The sequence below is a fragment of the Chrysemys picta genome, chromosome 24, assembly GCF_011386835.1.
Source record: "Chrysemys picta bellii isolate R12L10 chromosome 24, ASM1138683v2, whole genome shotgun sequence".
Taxonomy (NCBI): domain Eukaryota; kingdom Metazoa; phylum Chordata; order Testudines; family Emydidae; genus Chrysemys; species Chrysemys picta.
Window position 1 is genome coordinate 17,286,846 of NC_088814.1, and position 7,529 is coordinate 17,294,374.

Genomic DNA, 7,529 nt, shown 5'->3' on the forward strand with positions numbered 1-7,529 from the left:
TCACCCAGCCGGGCACCAGTTCCACACCAGCTCTGCTGTCCCACTCACTGACAAGTTCATTAGTGGGGCAGGCTCCCCAAGTTGCCCCCTCCAGCCTATGGCTCCTAGGACTTCTAAGCTGACAGCTAACCTCCCCCCCCCCCACTCTCTACTCCCCTGGCAGCTGGCTCCACGTGCCCCACAGGGCAGCAGAGTGCGGAGTTCTAGCAGGGCAGCCACGAAGGACAGGGCATTCCTTCCCGCAAGAAAGTTGTCCCGATGCGAGATTTTTTTTCCAAAAACAAATTTAAAAACAAATTGGTGGAAAGTTATTTCCCTTGTCAGCCAACTCAAATCAGCCTTTATTTTCTCACCTGGATTTGTGAAGTCTCTCATTACATCCCTGTGCGCTGATCCCTGAGCGAATACAACCAGCGCAGCGCTCAGAGATATGCAGGAGCACAAAGAGCAGGAGACTTCCTGTGGTGATTTTTAAAGCTGACTGAACAGAATCCCGGTAACCTCAAACTCTGCAGAAGAAAATAGCCCTCTGGCAGGAGACCATTGCAGGCAGGAGGGAGCTGTTATTATAGGTGCCAAGGGGAGGATGTGGTGCTCTGTACCTCAAATAGCACCTTGGACCCCCCGAGTCACCACTGTGATAGGATTATGATGTGTTTTGTACAAAGTATGCCTTGTGAGGTACCATTTGAGAAGTCATGATCTGTTGAGTGTTATGATTCTGTTGGATTACGTGTGTTACTGTCATATCTGAAGTTAGGAAGTTTTCCTAGATGTGTATTACTAAGGGTGGGAGACACCCACAACTGGCCTTTCAGTGGCATCAAAGGAGCAACTAACATTGGCCAGACAGGCGTTGATGGCCCATTAAGAACAATCCACTCTCCCAGAGACTCCTCAAAGAGCACGTGGGCAGCCTAACATGTCACAGCAAGGATCTTTCTAGCTGGAGAGAAAGTATTAGTGAACATGGACATCACCACTTGGCCTCTCTCCTCCCCTTCTCAACACCTGGAAGATTGTCTGGAAGACAAAGGCCTTGGCTACACTTGGGGAGTGTAGTCGCGCCGGCAGCGCTGGGAGAGCTCTCTGTACTCCACCTCTCCGAGGGGAACAGCTTGCAGCACGGCGAGCGAGCGTGCAGTGCTAGAGGCGCTGAGTACACTGGCGCTGTACAGCGCTGCGCTCGGGGGGGGGGGTGTTTTCACACCCCTGAGCGCAGCAAGTTGCAGCGCTGTAAGCGCCAGTGTAGCCAAGGCCAAAGACTGAACTGGGAGATTGATCTCAGGCTGAAAGGGAATCCAGCCTGTGTATAAGAACGGTAAGCTGCCGGTAACATCTATTAGGGTGAGAAATTGCTCAATTCAAACCTTAAGCCAGGTCTATATTGGCACATTTTGTTGTTAAAACTTCTGTTGCTTGGGGTGTGAAAAAAAACACACACCGAATGACAAACGTTTTAATGACAAAAAGCGCCGGTATGGACAGTGCTTTGTTGGCGGGAGACCCTCGTTGGGGTGGTTTTATTGTGTCACTGGAAGAGCTCTCTCTCGGCGATAAAGAGCGCAGTGTAGACCCAGCCTTCCTTAGTCTGTAGAATTTAGATTGCATTTTTACTTTTATTTCCTATGTAACCAACTTTGGTCTCTGCGCCTGTTCCTTAGAATCACTTAAAATCCATCTTTCTGCAGTTAACAAATCTGTGTTATATTTTATCTAAAACAGTGCGGTTTTGGTGGAAGTGCTTGGAGAATCTCAGCTGCGGTGAACAAGGGCTGCTGCACACCCACTACCCTTTAATGTAGTGGCAAACTAATTGATGAGCTTGCGCTGTCCAAGGGAGTCTTGGGCCGTGAAAGATGGTATAGTTCTGGGGTGCAAGGCTGGGGTGATTGGCTGGTTCCTCTCTCTGTACAATTTGTGAGTGGCTTGCAGAGCCTTCATGCAATTTAGCTCAGTGTGGGTCTTCCCACGCTGATGGCTGAGTGATCACAGCGCCTGGAGGGGGTTACTGTTGTCACTGGCATAGCTTTGTGAAGACAGCTCAGGCTGGAGAGTTAAGGGGGACACGGTGGTCCCATAGTTCCAGGTTATACCCTGGGGGTCCCATCACAGAGGGTCAAAAACAGCTTGGTAAGAGAAAGTGCAAACATGGAGTCACTCTACAGTCTGGTTCAGAGCCAGGTGCACCCACAGGACGGTCATGCTAGTCTCCTCTGTTCTGTGCATCATGGGTCAGAAGAGAATTTGGATCTCATCACAGGTACAGGGAAGTGGTGGTAGGAGAGGAAAACCTGCTCGCTGCAGTTGGAAGCCGGCCTGCTATTTACAGATGGGAAGCAGCAGGATCACACTTGAAAAATGAAAGAGGAAGCTCTAGTTTGCTGAGCTACAGCTGATGAGGGCTTGGGGCTCTGAAGAGAGATGTCCCATGCGGCAGAATGTTGAGAAGCCCAGAGGTTACAACAGTTCCTATAAGAACTAGGCCACAGCTCATGGCCCAGAAGGGAAAGTAACAGAAAACTCCAGTGCGTTGTGACTAAGCATCTAACCACCCTGGAATGCATCTGATCCCTATGGGCTTCCCACTGGCTCTCGGGAATGCCCAAGTAGCTGCAGCAGTTCGAGATGGAAGAGAGCCATTAAATATGGAACCCCCACCAGCCAATGCAGCATGGTTCCAGAAAGTGACACTTTCTAGAGCTTCTGCTTGTGAACATTTCACAGGACAGGGCTCTGCTGCAGTAATGGCTGGAACAATGGTACCAGACGTTTAGCACTTCGTGTCTCGGCAGGTAACATGAGTGGGGAAATCACCCACATTAGCTGCAAACCCTAAAAGGTCCTGGGAGTAGGGCAGGCTCCCCCAAGGGAGAGGTCAGGGCTAGCTCATCATGGAACACGTCGTGGCTCAGCCCCCTAGGCCTGTAGATCCCCTTTCTCAATAGCCTCATAGTTCTGCACAGCATCTGTCTGCATGGAGCCTACTGCTTGCACCACCTGTCCCATGTCTCAAGGGCTTCCCTTGAGGGTACGGACTAGCAGCCCCATCACGGAGCTGTGCAAACCAGCTAAGCCAGATCTCGACAAGCTGAAGGGCGCTCTGCAAAGCGTCATGACAAGGACCAGGGGGATGAGTAACTACAAGAGCTCCACACACACAACTTGGTGAGCAAGGAACAGGGCCGGCTCTAACTTTTCGCCCCGCCGAAACAACCTCCCCCCCCCGAGCGCCGCCCCGCCCCGCCGAAACAACCTCCCCCCCCCGAGCGCCGCCCCGCCCCGCCGAAACAACCTCCCCCCCCCCGAGCGCCGCCCCGCCCCTCCGAAACAACCTCCCCTCCCCGAGCGCCGCCCCGCCCCTCCGAAACAACCTCCCCCCCGAGCGCCGCCCCGCCCCTCCGAAACAACCTCCCCCCCCGAGCGCCGCCCCGCCCCTCCGAAACAACCTCCCCCCCCCGAGCGCCGCCCCGCCCCGCCGAAACAACCTCCCCCCCCGAGCGCCGCCCCGCCCCGCCGAAACAACCTCCCCCCCGAGCGCCGCCCCGCCCCTCCGAAACAACCTCCCCCCCCGAGCGCCGCCCCGCCCCTCCGAAACAACCTCCCCCCGAGCGCCGCCCCGCCCCTCCGAAACAACCTCCCCCCGCGAGCGCCGCCCCGCCCCTCCGAAACAACCTCCCCCCCCGAGCGCCGCCCCGCCCCTCCGAAACAACCTCCCCCCCCGAGCGCCGCCCCGCCCCTCGAAACAACCTCCCCCCCCCGAGCGCCGCCCCGCCCCGCCGAAACAACCTCCCCCCCCCCGAGCGCCGCCCCGCCCCTCGAAACAACCTCCCCCCCCCGAGCGCCGCCCCGCCCCTCCGAAACAACCTCCCCTCCCCGAGCGCCGCCCCGCCCCTCCGAAACAACCTCCCCCCCGAGCGCCGCCCCGCCCCTCCGAAACAACCTCCCCCCCGAGCGCCACCCTGCCCCTCCGAAACAACCTCCCCCCCCGAGCGCCGCCCTGCCCCGCCGAAACAACCTCCCCCCCCCGAGCGCCGCCCTGCCCCGCCGAAACAACCTCCCCCCCCCGAGCGCCGCCCTGCCCCGCCGAAACAACCTCCCCCCCGAGCGCCGCCCTGCCCCGCCGAAACAACCTCCCCCCCCGAGCGCCGCCCCGCCCTGCCGAAACAACCTCCCCCCCGAGCGCTGCCCTGCCCCGCCGAAACCACCTCCCCCCCCGAGCGCCGCCCCGCCCTGCCGAAACAACCTCCTCCCCCGAGCGCCGCCCCGCCCCGCCGAAACAACCTACCCCCCCCGAGCGCCGCCCCGCCCCGCCGAAACAACCTCCTCCCCTGAGCGCCACACCGCCGAAACAACCCCCTTCCCAAGTGCCGCCCCGCCGAACCAAAAAAAAAAAAACCCCGAGCGCGGCCCGGCACCTGAAGATTGGCCGCCCCTTACAAGGTGTCGCCCCAAGCACGTGTTTGGTCGGCTGGTGTCTGGAGCCGGCCCTGCTGCAGTCTCCAGTACCGAAGGTATAAACGCCCAGGAGACTTGCGCTGCTCAGGGTGGAACAAGGGCTCGTAAGAGGAATAACATGATGTAATTAGGCTGAATATTTGGAAATGCCCCGGCAGTGAAAGCTCTTAGGGTGACAAATAACCTCCATTGAGGAGTGGCTCCAGCACCTGCGACACTGAACTGGGTGCACTGAGGTAATAAGGAGGAGCTCTGTCTTGCCTCTACCCCCTGCCTGGCTCCCCTGCAGGTCTGATTTATTATTTAGATTCACAGGAGCTTTAATAAAATGCCCAGCCAATATACAGCCCTGTGCATTCCTCTGAGTAACTCAAATACACAGTGATGACCACACCCGAACTGAGAGCATTCGAACCCGCCCATCTGATCGGCAAGCCCCATGCCGCCACCTCCAGTGAGGTGTTACGGAGAGAGCCTCATGCCCCATGCCCATTTCTGCTTGCTGGCCGGCCTGTCTGCACACAGGCGCCTGGCTCCTTGCTAGAAACTCTGCTGCTGGGCACCCGTCCCTTGCTGCTTTTTAGCCCGGAAACGGAGAGGGTGAGGTCCGGCACCTGGTGGAAAGGGGGCATCTCCAACCCATCTGCCAGGCCTCCTACCAGCCATCCAGCCCTGCCATTCTCATGGCACAGTGCCCCCTACTGGCTTCCCCCCTAACCCAGGAAATAAGCCAGGCCCCATTGCTAGGCAGAATACAACGACCTTTGCTGGCATTTTGCCCAGGTAAGATGGTTAACGAGTCAATTCTTACAGACAGTGTCATGGGACCCTTAATGAATGCAGGTAACGGAGTGCTCCATTTCCCGTCTCGCCCCAAAGGTGGCCCATACTGCCCACATGCCATGCTGCACCACGGAGCAGAAGGAACAGTTCTGCCTGCTGAATAACCACAGACCCCTTCCTGCCACACTGAGCCCCTCCTACCTGCTCAGCTGGCTCACAGCTCACATGGCATGGCTGCAGCCCCTGAAAATGATGCTGTCACAGCAAGGGCTGGGCAGAAAGGGCTGGCATTCAGGACAACTAATTTTACCAGCATGTATGAAACCTCACTGGCTGGGAAGCTCCCACTGGCAGAGGAATGTGCTGGGTGCAGCTCCATGACATTACCATGGGACAGGCGCAGATGTCTGTGCGACAGATGCTAGTTTGGGATTCTACAGCTCCAGTTTTCAGTGGGAACCCCCCACTGAATCCTAGTGAGTGACAAGTCACATGGAAGGCTCCGGGCAGCAATGAAATCCCTGGGAGAACAACAGGAAGCCAGGGCTCTGCACATGTACCAGGCTGGTGTGCAATGGGGTTTTCACAAGCACTTCACAGATCTCTCAGTTGGGTGGAGATTCTTGTCGGTTCAAACGGACACAACCTCCTCCATCAACCATGAACTTAGTATCACCAGCTGTGCTGGGGTGAGGGTGAGGTATAGGATTAGGGCTAGTTTGTGGCACTGACATTGCTGTGGAGTTTAGGGTGTGCTGCTGGGCAGCCTGGTCCCACTGGGGACTCTGCCCATAGAATGAACAACTCTCAAGAGTGCAAGAAGCACGGACTGCAAGGTACAGCAGACATGAGAGCTATTATAAAACACGTGTGTGCACAGTGCAGTCAATTCACACGCAGAGATAAGCCCAGGCCCCTGCCCCAGAGGGTTCAGTCTGAGTTAAAAGAGACAGACAAGCCCATGGCAAGGCATGGAAATGGAGGGCTGTGGGAGTTCCCAATTCAGAGGGACTCAAGGAGGAGATCAAGGATGCTTCAGGGACGAGGCAGAGAGCAGTGGGACATAGGGCACAACACTACGGGGGAAGGAGACAAAGGGAGCTGTAAGACAAGAATGGGGAGGAAGTGAGAGGGAGAAATGGCAGCAGAGATATGGACAGTGGGATCATGCAGGAGCCTTGCAGCTGAGGACAAGGGGCTTGAAAATGATGTCCTAGTAGACAGGCAGCCCGGGGGGGAACGACGTGGTGTGAGCAGCGGGGTTTGGGCACATGGGGAGGCAGCAGCAGCAGCGGCACAAGACGGAGAAGGTTACAGATGTCAGGGGGTTCGGCAGGGGCCAAAGGCAGCTCTTGGAGAAGCAACTCCACGATTTAGCAAGAGGCCAGAGCAGGAGGGAGCTGAGTCGGAGGCGGATCGAGACAGGGCAGCTGGAGAGTGGAGTGTCCGTGGAGATAGGGAACAGGGGGAGGAGCTGAGGAGGAAAGCCCAGCAGCTCAGCGAGAGCAAATCTGAGTGGGGGCTGCTCTCTGAGTGACAGCGATGTCACATCTGCTTCCTCCCCCCATTCCCAGGCCTGGTGTTTCAGGGGGTGGGGCTAGGAGCCATCCTGCTGCTCACTGGATGGGAGGGGGGAGCAGAGCTGCCCTGAGCTGCTGGGCTCATCACTCTCCCCCTCCCTTCATGTGAGAATGGCTTCAGTTCTTGAGAGAAGAGGGAGAGGGAGCGCTGTCTGCTTCCTGCAGCAGTTCTGATTGGCTGCTCTACCGCAGGAGGCAGGGCAGTGGGAAAAGCAGCCAATCAGTCAGAGCCTCCCCTCTCCCTCTCCCAGCAGGGCTGTAAGAAACCCAGTGAGAGTTGTAAAACATGTGTTTCCAGGTCTGCACCCCCTTTGACCAGCTGCACTTAAAGTATTGGATGCAAAGGGGAGTAGGGGGGTGGGAAAGAGACAAGCTGGATTCAGGATCACTGCTCAGCCATTAAGGGAAAAACGAGTGACAAATGCAAAGCTCTTCTGGAGCAAAATCCAACACACAATTTCATTTCCACTTGCCTGTCCCAACAAAGTCAGTTAAACACCAAGGAAGCCTTTACTAAAAGTGTGGCCTCTTTTGTAATTAAAACAAAGGTAAGGATCTACCCTGGGTAACATAATACCATGCTGTAGGCCAATTTATTTCTTCACTGTGCAGGTGTTTCCACTGAGAATGTAGAAACTGGATTCCAGGCCAGTCTAAAGCTTTTTCCATAATCCACCAGCAAGAGGAGCAACCTCCACAAAGGACATA